Here is a 19,212-nt window from a genome sequence, read left to right on the forward strand (position 1 = left end):
ATGCATGTATTTTATTTAATCTTTTTTTTCAATGGAACTTAAGTTTATTGTCCTAAATGACGTGTTTTTCAGAACTATTCAACGAGGGGTTATATTTTATATATAATATTAAATTTAACACTACAAGTGTACGCCCAAAAGTCTGCGTACAACTGTTTAAAGACAAGTCAGTTGAAGCTAAATTTGTGCATCAAGTTCCAAAGAATTTCAACATGAATAAACCAACCGCGAACAGAAGATTATTGTTAAGTCTTTTTATCTTAATCTGAGGAGGGCGGAGAAACCGTTTGAGTTCCTGGAACAAGTTGAATGGTCCGCCAACGCCTACGGTTTAGACCTGGACCGGAGTTACTTAAAGGATAGGCATTGAAGTGGTTTATCGCCAATAATAAGCAATGGAAAACCTGGGCAGAGCTCATTGAGAGCTTGCATCTGTACTTTCTGCCGAAACATTTCTTCACAAAGTGGTTTGGTCGATGTCTTTTACCTCGATCAACATAGTCACAGTGAGCGCTCTGACGTCGACTTTGCTGCCCAGGATCGCTTTCATTGTGGTCTTTAGCTCTGTGGTTTTGGTGTCGGAGATCTTATTTAGGAGGATTTAGAGTTCCTCCAGATCTGAGCAGAAACCCCAGTGGGACCGTCCGGGACAGAGCACCCTACTCTAAGAACAGTAACGCTTTCCTAAATCCGCACGGCTGACCCCCTCGCGACTCCGAGTCGTTGCTAAGCAGTCGCCAAGTCAACGTGTCAGGGGCGAGCAGCGAGCACGTGGCGCTATCAAGGCCACCCGAGTTACCAAGCCGTCTGTAAATTTACCCGCAATTAACCCTCTCGAACCCGTGAACACCTTATAAATATGGTGGGACGAACACACAAAATATCATTGATATCAAAATATCTATCACAAAATAATTAAAAAGGATAAACGGAGAAATCTGACGTCATTGCGAGGGGTGTGGGGTTTGAGGCGTTTTTTTATGCCGATCAATAGGTATTGATGAGAACAATACATTTCAGCTAAAATTTTTGTCTAGTATGAATACTGTAGGCGCCACAGTAGAGTGGGAGTGGGCGTAGCAAGCTTTTTTCTAGCGCTCGGTTTTATGTTTACGTTTCGGTTTATCAAAACCCGCAAATTCTTAAAAATAAGAAGAATTTATTTTATCAACTTTGACAATAATATTCTGTTTGTAACTTAAAATATAGCAATAGGTAGATGGAGGTGCAAAAACATCAAAGCAAGATTTTAACGCGCGTTGAACGTGGTTCTTGCTGAGTGGTGTCTTTGTTTTATAGCTTTCTAGTCCCTTATGGTGATTTGGTGCTTGGCTAGGTTTGAAGTTGCACTTGTAATACGGAAATCTGGCAGTTCTGCTTCTAGAAACTGGTCAACATTATCTTCTCGTTGCCGTCTTGAAAAAATGCCATTGACATACTTTCCTCCCGGCATCCGATGTGTTTGTTCCTGGAAGCTATTACAATTTATTGACCTGTGGATCTTATACTGGCGACGGGCTGGCACCAACGCATCTTCTACTTCTGGCAATATTAACAGGCTCATGGTTAGTCGTTTGTTTCCCAATTTGACTTCTGGCTCGAGCTGCGCACTTATTCCGCAGCTCCTTCCATTTGCCAACCTAACTTGTCGTCTTTATTATGTAATTCTTCTGAGAGCAGCCAAATTATCCGCCAGCTCCTCGCTAATAAAGCTCGCTGAAGATCGCCAGATGTAACGAGCTGTTTTTCTATGTTTTCTCGCTACGAAACTCGTACACATAACTCAGAAGATTTGGGCGTTTGTCCCAAAAAACTTATAGTAAACGTGACCGGTCGTTGGCGATAATTCCACAGACTGCGCATCTCGTGAAATACTTCCATAGAAGCTCACGGATCTTCTTACGAGAAATCGACTTTCAATATTGTTGCACACAATTTTAAGCACGGAATACATACAGTTTAATACCGGACAGCCATTGTCAGCCAAATCCAATCCGATAAACTAATAGTGATATTGTTGGTGATCGCATCGACAATTCTATTTATAATTATAAAGAAAAACATTCCATAATTATTATCTGAAATATCTGTCTTTCTAGCCCGATATTAAGATGTTTTCACACTGCACGCTGGAGTCGTATTAATATTTGATAGTCTTCGACAAATAATAATTTTAATTTTACAATTTCAACTTAGCCGATTTTTCTCGAAAATTTTTCTTTTTCACTTCAGTCTGTAACAAAATTAAAAAAAAAGGGAATTACAAAAAAAAAAACTCGACGGCGTTTCCTGCTAACTATTATCTATCGAATGACATGGCCATTTTTGATTTCTGATGATCCAGCGCAGAGTTATGAGGGGCATCGCAATTCAACTTTTTTCGAGACAAATCTCGACAATTTCTACCATTATCCATTTCTTTGTAAAAACTGGATAAGACATTCGAAGAATGTACTAATGTACTATTCGTTGAATAAATATATTTTAAATGTATCGTATGTATGTATGTAAATAATCGGAAAAGTCTTTTAAACCTTAAGTTCGTTAGTGATGCCGCTCTTGCAAAATTTCCGATATCAACGAAATTTCCCTATCTGAAGATCCTTATCACACAACTATACCAACATCCGTTGAGCTTTTAAGTGAATCTTAAATGAAAAACTTGTCCGATAAAGTATTGTCGGAAAACAGATTATACTGGTCTACATTATTATATTTTGAGGATCGACTGTTCATTTTTATCAGCAATCCAAGATTTTGACTCCGCTGTCCTACAGTTTTACAACTCCATTTGTCCAGCCTTGAAAGCTTTTGTCCCATCATTAACTGTTTCCCCTTCTTCCAAGCGGTCGTGGTTTTCAAAACATTTGTTGCACCTCAAAATACAAAAAATTTTGATTTTTGATTGATCTCTACTTGATTTTGCCCGTTACTAATCCACCCATTTCCAATTCCACACTGAAACTAGACAATCCTATAATTAATACCTCTCGCACGGATCCAAAACAAATGAAAATTCACCGCATTTTCTTCGTCCCCTCGCTATCTAAATAAAACAGTAGTAGATATCTCCGGTGCTCCGGAGATATAATCATCCACTTTAGTAAGGATGTCGAATATTTTTATAATATCGTATCGACAATATTTTCTGTTTTAAAAAAATATCAAAATAATATTTAATATATCTTGATATCTCTCTATTGCTATTTTTTAGTTTCCCAATAAGTTTCTTGGAATTAAAAGAAATAGAAATTAAACACATCTGTCTTGAATCATATGGAGATGCCTGGAGATGCGGTGGTAGTGAGCGCCGGCGTTTTATTCTGTGAACAATCCAAATCAGCCTTATACATTTTAAACTAACTTAATCTTAAAGCAGTGTGCCTCCTACAATTCACAAGACAATGAACACATTTTTGGTGGCATTCATTATTAGGCCCACACTTCAAGGGCCACGAAACCCATACGAGGTCGGATAACTTAACAAATTCTAGATTTTCCTTACAATACTTATTCTACCTATCGATTACAATGTTTGACCGTCGACAACATCAATAATAGATCTTTAGATGTCAAAATGCGTTATTATTTAATTTAAACAAATAACAATAATATGAAATAACAAAATTTAATTTCAAATCCAATTTCTTGTTATCTAGTTCTTAAATGATACAAAATTTAATTTAATATTTAAAATAATATTATCAACAACCCTAGACTTTAGCAAGGCTTTCGATGTGGTTAGGCATTCACTGCTTCTACTTAAACGTTTTTATTTGGGATTTTTCTGTCTGCTCGTTACGAGGTTCGTGCGGCTTCTACAGAAGATTGTGTGCTTGTCCAACTAAATTTATATGACGTTTTATTCTCGTGCTACTAATGCATTGGGTCTGTGCCTTGGCAGGACTCGGTACCTTCTCGCGCTGGTTCCACTGCCTGCTGATATTGCTCGTTCTGGCCTTTCGACGCGTTCCTGCGCTCTCCAACGAGGTCCGCGCGGCGATCGATGGTGCCTGCTGGTTTCACTGACGATGTCCTGCGGATTTACAAAACTCCTCACTTTCCGAGCTTTCTTCGGGTGACGAAAAGAAGCTCATGTTCTCACTTTCTCTGGCTGTTATCCTGTGAGTCCTCATAGCCTTTGAGTCCTGTGACCCTTCCTCTTCTTTCCAGTTCTATCCTCAGACGGAATTAGGAATTCTCGTTCTTATCTCTGGCCATTATCCTGTGTCCTCGACGACCAAAAGTTCACCGATGAGCTTTAAGACGCCGATCCTCCGTTTTATTCTCCTTCCCACGCTGTCGTCCTCGTAGATTTCAAATTCTCTCTCGCCAATACTTTTTATGTTCCCACTAAGATATCGGTTCTCATTGCCTATGGATACCCACCTCGAGGCTCATTGATTCTCCTTCTCCTTTTCGTGGCCCCACCCTTTGGTCACATCATCCGTGAGCGATCGTCCATCGGTACCGATGATAAAGCGTTGCCACCTGCCCGATACAAAGATTCAAAGATTTGACAATATTTCCAGTATTTCTTGCGCCCATCGATCGCCACTATCGTACAGGGACAATCGACCGCCTGCCAATCAAGGCGCCCCTTCCTTAGGCAATGGTGAATTGGCAAATTTGTTTTTGTCCGAACAGCTTACGTTTGGCTCGTAGTCGTTCTCTTCCTTTTTTTCGCCTTATTTTAGCTCGGCACTACCGTTTGCCCTTACCATGACGACCGTTCGTACCATGTCGACCACTTGAATGTCGACCGTGAATGCCCTTTCCTTTTTTTTGCGAGAATCCTTATAAATTGGCTTGCTAAATATGGTTCAGGAGGTGTCGCCTCGTCACGCGTATTATCTCGCTGCCCTTTTCTAGAAGTAGTCTGCCTGATAAAATGTACAATTACTCTCAGTGTGTATGCGTACACCCTCAAAAAATTTTAAAATGAAACTTTTAACATGAATTGTTCGGCCATTTATGCATGTATTTTATTTAATCTTTTTTTTCAATGGAACTTAAGTTTATTGTCCTAAATGACGTGTTTTTCAGAACTATTCAACGAGGGGTTATATTTTATATATAATATTAAATTTAACACTACAAGTGTACGCCCAAAAGTCTGCGTACAACTGTTTAAAGACAAGTCAGTTGAAGCTAAATTTGTGCATCAAGTTCCAAAGAATTTCAACATGAATAAAAAGGTCAAACAAATTTCTGTTGAGGAACGAATAATTATAAATTTTTTTTGGAAGGAAAATCTTATAAGGTAATTGGTGCTCTTGTTGGTAGAGCCGATTCCTTCATCTAAAACATTACTAACACCTGCAACTCGACTGGCAGTAACCAATCAAAGGCTCGATCTGGCCGCCCGCCCTTGCTAACCAACCGCGAACAGAAGACTATTGTTAAGTCTTTTCATCTTAATCTGAGGAGGGCGGAGAAACCGTTTGAGTTCCTGGAACAAGTTGAATGGTCCGCCAACACCTACGGTTTAGACCTGGACCGGAGTTACTTAAAGGATAGGCATTGAAGTGGTTTATCGCCAATAATAAGCAATGGAAAACCTGGGCAGAGCTCATTGAGAGCTTGCATCTGTACTTTCTGCCGAAACATTTCTTCACAAAGTGGTTTCGTCGATGTCTTTTACCTCGATCAACATTGTCACAGTGAGCGCTCTGACGTCGACTTTGCTGCCCAGGATCGCTTTTATTGTGGTCCTTAGCTCTGTGGTTTTGGTGTCGGAGATCTTATTTAGGAGGATTTAGAGTTCCTCCTGATCTGAGCAGAAACCCCAGTGGGACCGTCCGGGACAGAGCACCCTACTCTAAGAACAGTAACGCTTTCCTAAATCCGCACGGCTGACCCCCTCGCGAGTCCGAGTCGTTGCTAAGCAGTCGCCGAGTAAACGTGTCAGGGACGAGCAGCGAGTACGTGGCGCTATCAAGGCCACCCGAGTTACCAAGCCGTCTGTAAATTTACCCGCAATTAACCCTCTCGAACCCGTGAACACCTTATAAATTTGGTGGGACGAACACACAATCTACTAAGCTAGCCGCACGAATCTCGTAGCGAGGTATTTGACTATGAGGGTATTTTTTTGATATATATTATATTTCTTTATGATATATATATATATATTTCATTAAAACATCACAAAATAATTAAAAAGGATAAAAGGAGAAATCTGACGTCATTGCGAGGGGTGTGGGGTTTGAGGCGTTTTTTTATGCCGATCAATAGGTATTGATGAGAACAATACATTTCAGCTAAATTTTTGTCTAGTATGAATACTGTAGGCGCCACAGTGTTTCACGGATTGCGGAGTGGGCGTAGCAAGCTTTTTTCTAGCGCTCGGTTTTATGTTTACGTTTCGGTTTATCAAAACCCGCAAGTTCTTAAAAATAAGAAGAATTTATTTTATCAACTTTGACAATAATATTCTGTTTGTAACTTAAATTATAGCAATAGGTTGATGGAGGTGCAAAAACATCAAAGCAAGAATTTTACGCGCGTTGAACGTGGTTCTTGCTGGTGTCTTTGTTTTATAGGTTTCTAGTCCTTTATGGTGATTTGGTGCTTGGCTAGGTTTGATGTTCCACTTGTAATACGGAAATCTGGCAGTTCTGCTTCTAGAAACTGGTCAATATTATCTTCTCGTTGCCGTCTTGAAGAAATGCCATTGACATACTTTCCTCCCGGCATCCGATGTGTTTGTTCCTGGAAGCTATTACAATTTATTGACCTGCGGATCTTATCCTGGCGACGGGCTGGCACCAACGCATCTTCTACTTCTGGCAATATTAACAGGCTCATGGTTAGTCATTTGTTTCCCAATTTGACTTCTGGCTCGAGCTGCGCACTTATTCCGCAGCTCCTTCCATTTGCCAACCTAACTTGTCGTCTTTATTATGTAATTCTTCTAAGAGCAGCCGATTTTATCCGCCAGCTCCTCGCTAATAAAGCTCGCTGAAGATCGCCAGATGTAACGAGCTGTTTTTCTATGTTTTCTCGCTACGAAACTCGTACACATAACTCAGAAGATTTGGGCGTTTGCCCCAAAAAACTTATAGTAAACGTGACCGGTCGTTGGCGATAATCCCACAGACTGCGCATCCCGTGAAATACTTCCATAGAAGCTCACGGATCTTCTTACGAGAAATCGACTTTCAATATTGTTGTTAGCATGGGACCGGAAATATCCTAGATCGAGCACACAATTTTAAGCACGGAATACATACAGTTTAATACCGGACAGCCATTGTCAGCCAAATCCAATCCGATAAACTAATAGTGATTTTGTTGGTGATCGCATCGACAATTCTATTTATAATTATGAAGAAAAACATTCCATAATTATTATCTGAAATATCTGTCTTTCTAGCCCGATATTAAGATGTTTTCACACTGCACGCTGGAGTCGTATTAATATTTGATAGTCTTCGACAAATAATAATTTTAATTTTACAATTTCAAATTAGCCGATTTTTCTCGAAAATTTGTCTTTTTCACTTCAGTCTGTAACAAAATTAAAAAAAAAGGGAATTACAAAAAAAAAAAACTCGACGGCGTTTCCTGCTAACTATTATCTATCGAATGACATGGCCATTTTTGATTTCTGATGATCCAGCGCAGAGTTATGAGGGGCATCGCAATTCAACTTTTTTCGAGACAAATCTCGACAATTTCTACCATTATCCATTTCTTTGTAAAAACTGGATAAGACATTCGAAGAATGTACTAATGTACTATTCGTTGAATAAATATATTTTAACTGTATCGTATGTATGTATGTAAATAATCGGAAAAGTCTTTTAAACCTTAAGTTCGTTAGTGATGCCGCTCTTGCAAAATTTCCGATATCAACGAAATTTCCCTATCTGAAGATCCTTATCACACAACTATACCAACATCCGTTGAGCTTTTAAGCGAATCTTAAATGAAAAACTTGTCCGATAAAGTATTGTCGGAAAACAGATTATACTGGTCTACATTATTATATTTTGAGGATCGACTGTTCATTTTTATCAGCAATCCAAGATTTTGACTCCGCTGTCCTACAGTTTTACAACTCCATTTGTCCAGCCTTGAAAGCTTTTGTCCCATCATTAACTGTTTCCCCTTCTTCCAAGCGGTCGTGGTTTTCAAAACATTTGTTGCACCTCAAAATACAAAAAATTTTGATTTTTGATTGATCTCTACTTGACTTTGCCCGTTACTAATCCATCCACTTCCCAATCCTCACTGAAACTAGACCCTATAATTAATACCTCCCGCACGGATCCAAAACAAATGAAAATTCACCGCATTTTCTTCGTCCCTTCGCTATCTAAATAAAACAGTAGTAGATATCTCCGGTGCTCCGGAGATATAATCATCCACTTTAGTAAGGATGTCGAATATTTTTATAATATCGTATCGACAATATTTTCTGTTTTAAAAAAATATCAAAATAATATTTAATATATCTTGATATCTCTCTATTGCTATTTTTTAGTTTCCCAATAAGTTTCTTAGAATTAAAAGAAATATAAATTAAACACATCTGTCTTGAATCATATGGAGATGCCTTTTTAACGACTACCCCACACGCGTAGTTTTATTCTGTGAACAATCCAAATCAGCCTTATACATTTTAAACCAACTTAATCTTAGGCAGTGTGCCTCCTACAATTCACAAGACAATGAACACATTTTTGGTGGCATTCATTATTAGGCCCACACTTCAAGGGCCACGAAACCCATACGAGGTCGGATAACTTAACAAATACTAGATTTTCCTTACAATACTTATTCTACCTATCGATTACAATGTTTGACCGTCGACAACATCAATAATATATCTTTAGATGTCAAAATGCGTTATAATCTTAAATGATACAAAATTTAATTTAATATTTAAAATAATATTATCAACAACCCTAGACTTTAGCAAGGCTTTCGATGTGGTTAGGCATTCACTGCTTCTACTTAAACGTTTTTATTTGGGATTTTTCTGTCTGCTCGTTACGAGGTTCGTGCGGCTTCTACAGAAGATTGTGTGCTTGTCCAACTAAATTTATATGACGTTTTATTCTCGTGCTACTAATGCATTGGGTCTGTGCCTTGGCAGGACTCGGTACCTTCTCGCGCTGGTTCCACTGCCTGCTGATATTGCTCGTTCTGGCCTTTCGACGCGTTCCTGCGCTCTCGTTCTTATCTCTGGCCATTATCCTGTGTCCTCGACGACCAAAAGTTCACCGATGAGCTTTAAGACGCCGATCCTCCGTTTTATTCTCCTTCCCACGCTGTCGTCCTCGTAGATTTCAAATTCTCTCTCGCCAATACTTTTTATGTTCCCACTAAGATATCGGTTCTCATTGCCTATGGATACCCACCTCGAGGCTCATTGATTCTCCTTCTCCTTTTCGTGGCCCCACCCTTTGGTCACATCATCCGTGAGCGATCGTCCATCGGTACCGATGATAAAGCGTTGCCACCTGCCCGATACAAAGATTCAAAGATTTGACAATATTTCCAGTATTTCTTGCGCCCATCGATCGCCACTATCGTACAGGGACAATCGACCGCCTGCCAATCAAGGCGCCCCTTCCTTAGGCAATGGTGAATTGGCAAATTTGTTTTTGTCCGAACAGCTTACGTTTGGCTCGTAGTCGTTCTCTTCCTTTTTTTCGCCTTATTTTAGCTCGGCACTACCGTTTGCCCTTACCATGACGACCGTTCGTACCATGTCGACCACTTGAATGTCGACCGTGAATGCCCTTTCCTTTTTTTTGCGAGAATCCTTATAAATTGGCTTGCTAAATATGGTTCAGGAGGTGTCGCCTCGTCACGCGTATTATCTCGCTGCCCTTTTCTAGAAGTAGTCTGCCTGATAAAATGTACAATTACTCTCAGTGTGTATGCGTACACCCTCAAAAAATTTTAAAATGAAACTTTTAACATGAATTGTTCGGCCATTTATGCATGTATTTTATTTAATCTTTTTTTTCAATGGAACTTAAGTTTATTGTCCTAAATGACGTGTTTTTCAGAACTATTCAACGAGGGGTTATATTTTATATATAATATTAAATTTAACACTACAAGTGTACGCCCAAAAGTCTGCGTACAACTGTTTAAAGACAAGTCAGTTGAAGCTAAATTTGTGCATCAAGTTCCAAAGAATTTCAACATGAATAAAAAGGTCAAACAAATTTCTGTTGAGGAACGAATAATTATAAATTTTTTTTGGAAGGAAAATCTTATAGGGTAATTGGTGCTCTTGTTGGTAGAGCCGATTCCTTCATCCAAAACATTACTAACACCTGCAACTCGACTGGCAGTAACCAATCAAAGGCTTGATCTGGCCGCCCGCCCTTGCTAACCAACCGCGAACAGAAGACTATTGTTAAGTCTTTTCATCTTAATCTGAGGAGGGCGGAGAAACCGTTTGAGTTCCTGGAACAAGTTGAATGGTCCGCCAACACCTACGGTTTAGACCTGGACCGGAGTTACTTAAAGGATAGGCATTGAAGTGGTTTATCGCCAATAATAAGCAATGGAAAACCTGGGCAGAGCTCATTGAGAGCTTGCATCTGTACTTTCTGCCGAAACATTTCTTCACAAAGTGGTTTCGTCGATGTCTTTTACCTCGATCAACATTGTCACAGTGAGCGCTCTGACGTCGACTTTGCTGCCCAGGATCGCTTTCATTGTGGTCCTTAGCTCTGTGGTTTTGGTGTCGGAGATCTTATTTAGGAGGATTTAGAGTTCCTCCTGATCTGAGCAGACCAGTGGGACCGTCCGGGACAGAGCACCCTACTCTAAGAACAGTAACGCTTTCCTAAATCCGCACGGCTGACCCCCTCGTGAGTCCGAGTCGTTGCTAAGCAGTCGCCGAGTCAACGTGTCAGGGACGAGCAGCGAGCACGTGGCGCCAAGGCCACCCGAGTTACCAAGCCGTCTGTAAATTTACCCGCAATTAACCCTCTCGAACCCGTGAACACCTTATAAATTTGGTGGGACGAACACACAATCTACTAAGCTAGCCACACGAATCTCGTAGCGAGGTATTTGACTATGAGGGTATTTTTTTGATATATATTATATTTCTTTATGATATATATATATATATTTCTTTAAAACATCACAAAATAATTAAAAAGGATAAAAGGAGAAATCTGACGTCATTGCGAGGGGTGTGGGGTTTGAGGCGTTTTTTTATGCCGATCAATAGGTATTGATGAGAACAATACATTTCAGCTAAATTTTTGTCTAGTATGAATACTGTAGGCGCCACAGTGTTTCACGGATTGCGGAGTGGGCGTAGCAAGCTTTTTTCTAGCGCTCGGTTTTATGTTTACGTTTCGGTTTATCAAAACCCGCAAGTTCTTAAAAATAAGAAGAATTTATTTTATCAACTTTGACAATAATATTCTGTTTGTAACTTAAATTATAGCAATAGGTTGATGGAGGTGCAAAAACATCAAAGCAAGAATTTTACGCGCGTTGAACGTGGTTCTTGCTGGTGTCTTTGTTTTATAGGTTTCTAGTCCTTTATGGTGATTTGGTGCTTGGCTAGGTTTGATGTTCCACTTGTAATACGGAAATCTGGCAGTTCTGCTTCTAGAAACTGGTCAATATTATCTTCTCGTTGCCGTCTTGAAGAAATGCCATTGACATACTTTCCTCCCGGCATCCGATGTGTTTGTTCCTGGAAGCTATTACAATTTATTGACCTGCGGATCTTATCCTGGCGACGGGCTGGCACCAACGCATCTTCTACTTCTGGCAATATTAACAGGCTCATGGTTAGTCATTTGTTTCCCAATTTGACTTCTGGCTCGAGCTGCGCACTTATTCCGCAGCTCCTTCCATTTGCCAACCTAACTTGTCGTCTTTATTATGTAATTCTTCTAAGAGCAGCCGATTTTATCCGCCAGCTCCTCGCTAATAAAGCTCGCTGAAGATCGCCAGATGTAACGAGCTGTTTTTCTATGTTTTCTCGCTACGAAACTCGTACACATAACTCAGAAGATTTGGGCGTTTGCCCCAAAAAACTTATAGTAAACGTGACCGGTCGTTGGCGATAATCCCACAGACTGCGCATCCCGTGAAATACTTCCATAGAAGCTCACGGATCTTCTTACGAGAAATCGACTTTCAATATTGTTGTTAGCATGGGACCGGAAATATCCTAGATCGAGCACACAATTTTAAGCACGGAATACATACAGTTTAATACCGGACAGCCATTGTCAGCCAAATCCAATCCGATAAACTAATAGTGATTTTGTTGGTGATCGCATCGACAATTCTATTTATAATTATGAAGAAAAACATTCCATAATTATTATCTGAAATATCTGTCTTTCTAGCCCGATATTAAGATGTTTTCACACTGCACGCTGGAGTCGTATTAATATTTGATAGTCTTCGACAAATAATAATTTTAATTTTACAATTTCAAATTAGCCGATTTTTCTCGAAAATTTGTCTTTTTCACTTCAGTCTGTAACAAAATTAAAAAAAAAGGGAATTACAAAAAAAAAAAACTCGACGGCGTTTCCTGCTAACTATTATCTATCGAATGACATGGCCATTTTTGATTTCTGATGATCCAGCGCAGAGTTATGAGGGGCATCGCAATTCAACTTTTTTCGAGACAAATCTCGACAATTTCTACCATTATCCATTTCTTTGTAAAAACTGGATAAGACATTCGAAGAATGTACTAATGTACTATTCGTTGAATAAATATATTTTAACTGTATCGTATGTATGTATGTAAATAATCGGAAAAGTCTTTTAAACCTTAAGTTCGTTAGTGATGCCGCTCTTGCAAAATTTCCGATATCAACGAAATTTCCCTATCTGAAGATCCTTATCACACAACTATACCAACATCCGTTGAGCTTTTAAGCGAATCTTAAATGAAAAACTTGTCCGATAAAGTATTGTCGGAAAACAGATTATACTGGTCTACATTATTATATTTTGAGGATCGACTGTTCATTTTTATCAGCAATCCAAGATTTTGACTCCGCTGTCCTACAGTTTTACAACTCCATTTGTCCAGCCTTGAAAGCTTTTGTCCCATCATTAACTGTTTCCCCTTCTTCCAAGCGGTCGTGGTTTTCAAAACATTTGTTGCACCTCAAAATACAAAAAATTTTGATTTTTGATTGATCTCTACTTGACTTTGCCCGTTACTAATCCATCCACTTCCCAATCCTCACTGAAACTAGACCCTATAATTAATACCTCCCGCACGGATCCAAAACAAATGAAAATTCACCGCATTTTCTTCGTCCCTTCGCTATCTAAATAAAACAGTAGTAGATATCTCCGGTGCTCCGGAGATATAATCATCCACTTTAGTAAGGATGTCGAATATTTTTATAATATCGTATCGACAATATTTTCTGTTTTAAAAAAATATCAAAATAATATTTAATATATCTTGATATCTCTCTATTGCTATTTTTTAGTTTCCCAATAAGTTTCTTAGAATTAAAAGAAATATAAATTAAACACATCTGTCTTGAATCATATGGAGATGCCTTTTTAACGACTACCCCACACGCGTAGTTTTATTCTGTGAACAATCCAAATCAGCCTTATACATTTTAAACCAACTTAATCTTAGGCAGTGTGCCTCCTACAATTCACAAGACAATGAACACATTTTTGGTGGCATTCATTATTAGGCCCACACTTCAAGGGCCACGAAACCCATACGAGGTCGGATAACTTAACAAATACTAGATTTTCCTTACAATACTTATTCTACCTATCGATTACAATGTTTGACCGTCGACAACATCAATAATATATCTTTAGATGTCAAAATGCGTTATAATCTTAAATGATACAAAATTTAATTTAATATTTAAAATAATATTATCAACAACCCTAGACTTTAGCAAGGCTTTCGATGTGGTTAGGCATTCACTGCTTCTACTTAAACGTTTTTATTTGGGATTTTTCTGTCTGCTCGTTACGAGGTTCGTGCGGCTTCTACAGAAGATTGTGTGCTTGTCCAACTAAATTTATATGACGTTTTATTCTCGTGCTACTAATGCATTGGGTCTGTGCCTTGGCAGGACTCGGTACCTTCTCGCGCTGGTTCCACTGCCTGCTGATATTGCTCGTTCTGGCCTTTCGACGCGTTCCTGCGCTCTCCAACGAGGTCCGCGCGGCGATCGATGGTGCCTGCTGGTTTCACTGACGATGTCCTGCGGATTTACAAAACTCCTCACTTTCCGAGCTTTCTTCGGGTGACGAAAAGAAGCTCATGTTCTCACTTTCTCTGGCTGTTATCCTGTGAGTCCTCATAGCCTTTGAGTCCTGTGACCCTTCCTCTTCTTTCCAGTTCTATCCTCAGACGGAATTAGGAATTCTCGTTCTTATCTCTGGCCATTATCCTGTGTCCTCGACGACCAAAAGTTCACCGATGAGCTTTAAGACGCCGATCCTCCGTTTTATTCTCCTTCCCACGCTGTCGTCCTCGTAGATTTCAAATTCTCTCTCGCCAATACTTTTTATGTTCCCACTAAGATATCGGTTCTCATTGCCTATGGATACCCACCTCGAGGCTCATTGATTCTCCTTCTCCTTTTCGTGGCCCCACCCTTTGGTCACATCATCCGTGAGCGATCGTCCATCGGTACCGATGATAAAGCGTTGCCACCTGCCCGATACAAAGATTCAAAGATTTGACAATATTTCCAGTATTTCTTGCGCCCATCGATCGCCACTATCGTACAGGGACAATCGACCGCCTGCCAATCAAGGCGCCCCTTCCTTAGGCAATGGTGAATTGGCAAATTTGTTTTTGTCCGAACAGCTTACGTTTGGCTCGTAGTCGTTCTCTTCCTTTTTTTCGCCTTATTTTAGCTCGGCACTACCGTTTGCCCTTACCATGACGACCGTTCGTACCATGCCGACCACTTGACTCCCTGTGTGCATTCAACCGCTAAAGGTGCTGTAAGCCGTGAATGCCCTTTCCTTTTTTTTTTGCGAGAATCCTTATAAATTGGCTTGCTAAATATGGCGTATTATCTCGCTGCCCTTTTCTAGAAGTAGTCTGCCTGAGAAAATGTACAATTACTCTCAGTGTGTATGCGTACACCCTCAAAAAATTTTAAAATGAAACTTTTAACATGAATTGTTTGGCCATTTATGCATGTATTTTATTTAATCTTTTTTTTCAATGGAACTTAAGTTTATTGTCCTAAATGACGTGTTTTTCAGAACTATTCAACGAGGGGTTATATTTTATATATAATATTAAATTTAACACTACAAGTGTACGCCCAAAAGTCTGCGTACAACTGTTTAAAGACAAGTCAGTTGAAGCTAAATTTGTGCATCAAGTTCCAAAGAATTTCAACATGAATAAAAAGGTCAAACAAATTTCTGTTGAGGAACGAATAATTATAAATTTTTTTTGGAAGGAAAATCTTATAGGGTAATTGGTGCTCTTGTTGGTAGAGCCGATTCCTTCATCCAAAACATTACTAACACCTGCAACTCGACTGGCAGTAACCAATCAAAGGCTTGATCTGGCCGCCCGCCCTTGCTAACCAACCGCGAACAGAAGACTATTGTTAAGTCTTTTCATCTTAATCTGAGGAGGGCGGAGAAACCGTTTGAGTTCCTGGAACAAGTTGAATGGTCCGCCAACACCTACGGTTTAGACCTGGACCGGAGTTACTTAAAGGATAGGCATTGAAGTGGTTTATCGCCAATAATAAGCAATGGAAAACCTGGGCAGAGCTCATTGAGAGCTTGCATCTGTACTTTCTGCCGAAACATTTCTTCACAAAGTGGTTTCGTCGATGTCTTTTACCTCGATCAACATTGTCACAGTGAGCGCTCTGACGTCGACTTTGCTGCCCAGGATCGCTTTCATTGTGGTCCTTAGCTCTGTGGTTTTGGTGTCGGAGATCTTATTTAGGAGGATTTAGAGTTCCTCCTGATCTGAGCAGACCAGTGGGACCGTCCGGGACAGAGCACCCTACTCTAAGAACAGTAACGCTTTCCTAAATCCGCACGGCTGACCCCCTCGTGAGTCCGAGTCGTTGCTAAGCAGTCGCCGAGTCAACGTGTCAGGGACGAGCAGCGAGCACGTGGCGCCAAGGCCACCCGAGTTACCAAGCCGTCTGTAAATTTACCCGCAATTAACCCTCTCGAACCCGTGAACACCTTATAAATTTGGTGGGACGAACACACAATCTACTAAGCTAGCCACACGAATCTCGTAGCGAGGTATTTGACTATGAGGGTATTTTTTTGATATATATTATATTTCTTTATGATATATATATATATATTTCTTTAAAACATCACAAAATAATTAAAAAGGATAAAAGGAGAAATCTGACGTCATTGCGAGGGGTGTGGGGTTTGAGGCGTTTTTTTATGCCGATCAATAGGTATTGATGAGAACAATACATTTCAGCTAAATTTTTGTCTAGTATGAATACTGTAGGCGCCACAGTAGAGTGGGAGTGGGCGTAGCAAGCTTTTTTCTAGCGCTCGGTTTTATGTTTACGTTTCGGTTTATCAAAACCCGCAAATTCCTAAAAATAAGAAGAATTTATTTTATCAACTTTGACAATAATATTCTGTTTGTAACTTAAAATATAGCTATAGGTAGATGGAGGTGCAAAAACATCAAAGCAAGATTTTTACGCGCGTTGAACGTGGTTCTTGCTGGGTGGTGTCTTTATTTTATAGGTTTCTAGTCCTTTATGGTGATTTGGTGCTTGGCTAGGTTTGATGTTCTGCTTCTAGAAACTGGTGAATATTATCTTCTCGTTGCCATCTTGAAAAAATGCCATTGACATACTTTCCTCCCGGCATCCGATGTGTTTGTTCCTGGAAGCTATTACAATTTATTGACCTGTGGATCTTATACTGGCGACGGGCTGGCACCAACGCATCTTCTATATCTGGCAATATTAACAGGCTCATGGTTAGTCGTTTGTTTCCCAATTTGACTTCTGGCTCGAGCTGCGCACTTATTCCGCAGCTCCTTCCATTTGCCAACCTAACTTGTCGTCTTTATTATGTAATTCTTCTAAGAGCAGCCGATTTTATCCGCCAGCTCCTCGCTAATAAAGCTCGCTGAAGATCGCCAGATGTAACGAGCTGTTTTTCTATGTTTTCTCGCTACGAAACTCGTACACATAACTCAGAAGATTTGGGCGTTTGTCCCAAAAAACTTATAGTAAACGTGACCGGTCGTTGGCGATAATCCCACAGACTGCGCATCCCGTGAAATACTTCCATAGAACCTCACGGATCTTCGTGCGGGAAATCGACTTTCAATATTGTTGTTAGCATGGGACCGGAAATATCCTAGATCGAGCACACAATTTTAAGCACGCAATACATACAGTTTAATACCGGACAGCCATTGTCAGCCAAATCCAATCCGATAAACTAATAGTGATTTTGTTGGTGATCGCATCGACAATTCTATTTATAATTATGAAGAAAAACATTCCATAATTATTATCTGAAATATCTGTCTTTCTAGCCCGATATTAAGATGTTTTCACACTGCACGCTGGAGTCGTATTAATATTTGATAGTCTTCGACAAATAATAATTTTAATTTTACAATTTCAAATTAGCCGATTTTTCTCGAAAATTTGTCTTTTTCACTTCAGTCTGTAACAAAATTAAAAAAAAAGGGAATTACAAAAAAAAAAAACTCGACGGCGTTTCCTGCTAACTATTATCTATCGAATGACATGGCCATTTTTGATTTCTGATGATCCAGCGCAGAGTTATGAGGGGCATCGCAATTCAACTTTTTTCGAGACAAATCTCGACAATTTCTACCATTATCCATTTCTTTGTAAAAACTGGATAAGACATTCGAAGAATGTACTAATGTACTATTCGTTGAATAAATATATTTTAACTGTATCGTATGTATGTATGTAAATAATCGGAAAAGTCTTTTAAACCTTAAGTTCGTTAGTGATGCCGCTCTTGCAAAATTTCCGATATCAACGAAATTTCCCTATCTGAAGATCCTTATCACACAACTATACCAACATCCGTTGAGCTTTTAAGCGAATCTTAAATGAAAAACTTGTCCGATAAAGTATTGTCGGAAAACAGATTATACTGGTCTACATTATTATATTTTGAGGATCGACTGTTCATTTTTATCAGCAATCCAAGATTTTGACTCCGCAGTCCTACAGTTTTACAACTCCATTTATTCAGCCTTGAAAGCTTTTGTCCGATCGTTAACTGTTTTCCCTTCTTCCAAGCGGTCGTGGTTTTCAAAACATTTGTCGCACCTAAAAAAACAACAAATTTTGATTTTTGATTGATCTCTACTTGACTTTGCCCGTAACTAATCCATCCACTTCCAATTCCTCAATGAAACTAGACAATCCTATAATTAATACCTCTCGCACGGATCCAAAACAAATGGTTCGTCACTTCGCTATCTAAATAAAAGAGTAGTAGATATCTTCGGTGCTCCGGAGATATAATCATCCACTTTAGTAAGGATGTCGAATATTTTTATAATATCGTATCGACAATATTTTCTGTTTTAAAAAAATATCAAAATAATATTTAATATATCTTGATATCTCTCTATTGCTATTTTTTAGTTTCCCAATAAGTTTCTTAGAATTAAAAGAAATATAAATTAAACACATCTGTTTTGAATCATATGGAGATGCCTTTTTAACGACTACCCCACACGCGTAGGTGTGGGCGCGGTGGGGGTGAGTGCCGGCGTTTTATTCTGTGAACAATCCAAATCAGCCTTATACATTTTAAACTAACTTAATCTTAAAGCAGTGTGCCTCCTACAATTCACAAGACAATGAACACATTTTTGGTGGCATTCATTATTAGGCCCACACTTCAAGGGCCACGAAACCCATACGAGGTCGCGTAACTTAACTACTAGATTTTCCTTACAATACTTATTCTACCTATCGATTACAATGTTTGACCGTCGACAACATCAATAATATATCTTTAGATGTCAAAATGCGTTATAATCTTAAATGATACAAAATTTAATTTAATATTTAAAATAATATTATCAACAACCCTAGACTTTAGCAAGGCTTTCGATGTGGTTAGGCATTCACAGCTTCTACTTAAACGTTTTTATTTGGGATTTTTCTGTCTGCTCGTTACGAGGTTCGTGCGGCTTCTACAGAAGATTGTGTGTTTGTCCAACTAAAT

The 19,212-nt window shown here is 39.3% G+C and overlaps 1 long non-coding RNA gene across 2 annotated transcripts; it reads right to left on the reverse strand.

Annotated features, from left to right (window-relative positions):
• Window positions 1-1,139: 1,139 nt before the first annotated feature.
• Window positions 1,140-17,556, reverse strand: LOC122818915 (uncharacterized). Of its 2 annotated transcripts, none has more exons than XR_007765581.1 (2): window positions 17,382-17,556; window positions 1,140-1,895 (listed from the first exon to the last, which is right to left on the reverse strand). It is a non-coding gene; the product is annotated as an uncharacterized LOC122818915 (long non-coding RNA). The 2 variants fall into 2 exon arrangements; XR_007765580.1 differs by lacking the exon at window positions 17,382-17,556 and adding an exon at window positions 1,957-2,052.
• Between the last annotated feature and the right edge of the window lie 1,656 nt (window positions 17,557-19,212).

This window comes from Drosophila biarmipes, unplaced genomic scaffold (genome assembly GCF_025231255.1).
Source record: "Drosophila biarmipes strain raj3 unplaced genomic scaffold, RU_DBia_V1.1 ptg000019l, whole genome shotgun sequence".
In the NCBI taxonomy this organism is placed as follows: Eukaryota; Metazoa; Arthropoda; class Insecta; order Diptera; family Drosophilidae; genus Drosophila; species Drosophila biarmipes.